This window comes from Triticum dicoccoides, chromosome 7A (genome assembly GCF_002162155.2).
Source record: "Triticum dicoccoides isolate Atlit2015 ecotype Zavitan chromosome 7A, WEW_v2.0, whole genome shotgun sequence".
Lineage (NCBI taxonomy): Eukaryota > Viridiplantae > Streptophyta > Magnoliopsida > Poales > Poaceae > Triticum > Triticum dicoccoides.
The window spans coordinates 204,679,343-204,680,891 of record NC_041392.1 but is presented as its reverse complement, the minus strand read 5'-3'; positions in this window follow the sequence as shown (position 1 = coordinate 204,680,891).

Sequence of the window (1,549 nt, the reverse complement as noted above, 5' to 3'; positions counted from 1 at the left end):
TTACCTTTTGAGCACAAGTAAGATACCTCCTTCCACTGTCAACTGATTCAAAGCACACAAACTTCTCACACACACACTGGTGTTCACATCTAGCTGCAATATCTGGAGCAAGGCCTGTCCACTCAGAGCAGAAAATGGTGGCAGGAGCAGGAGCCTACATACAACATATTCTTGTCACCAAACATACATTTTTGCTACTCAAGAACATACATTTCTGCTCAATCCCTATCTGCCAGAGACATAGCCAAGAACTAACCTCACTTGTCACAGAGTAGCCGTCGGAGGACGAGCTCGATCCGTCACTCCAAGATACCATGGAGGCGACCTGGACGGCGGCGGCGAGCTTGCTGTCGGCGTGGATAAGCTGATGCTGGAGCCGCGGGGGCAAGGGGCAGATGGGGAACGAGTGGACCAGCAGAGCTCGATTCCTTCGACAGATTTAATTCAGGTGGGGGGTACTGCGGGTTGAATGAGTGAAACGGCAGGGGGGTTTGTGCAAAACTACAGGCGCTGACCGGCCCGGCCACTTGGCAGCCAATTGGCGAGCTATGATTGGCCTGGGACTAAAACATCACATTGGTTGCAAGTTGGGGTATGAGTTGGTCTAGTTTTGCAAGTTTGGGACTAGATCATCACATTGGGTGCAAGTTAGGGTACCTGGGGTGCTATTACCTCAGTTACAAAAATGTGTAAGGTGCTGGGCGTTGTGACAACTAGAAAGTATATAAATATAAACAATGAGTAATAGTACACCGCAAACACGATCGTTGATTCCACGGTGGTCAAACCGTTTTTGGCGCCTGAGATTTTTTGGGTGATGCCCGTCATTATTCTTTGTGCACTGGAGTCAAACAGGTGAGGCCCTGCGCGTGCGGATGCATGTGCCACGTTTGTGACGTGTCGATGGGGTTGCTATGCTCCAAAAGGGAAATCAGCATACATGCATAGCTATCGGCGTGTGCACCCTTTTTTTCAATTTTCTTCACATCTTCTGTTTGAAGTAACGGCCCGGAAATTTTCTTCACATCTTTCTTTTATCTGCGGTGTCCGAAAAAGGCCGTAGACAAATGCGACCATAGAAAAATATGCCTACTACTTCAAAAACATAAATAAATAGCTACCAAAACGAGAAGGCGCCTACAAGAACAGAACGCATAATAAAAAAAGGAAACATGGGTGGAAGGTTTGCACCTTTGGCCGAGCGGTTCTCCACAAATCCTAGAATCGTTTGAACATAACACGGGTGGGCCCCTACCTGCCGGATTGCATCACGCCAGCCTAGTGTCTACGCACTACAGTGCTCCCGCAAGCAGCGTGGTCCATCATCCGCTATAACAGGAAATAATCATCCAGTGATTAATAACACAAAAATGCAAATAGGGAAAGTGGAGGGACCAGATCCCAATATGAACAAGCGCTCGTGATTGCATCTGCTCCAGCGTAGTTTCATATGTTTGCTTTTTCCTATATATATATATATATATACAATTAGATGTAAGGCATCATGAACTGTTATTGTTGACATTACCCTTGAAGCCTAAGTGATATA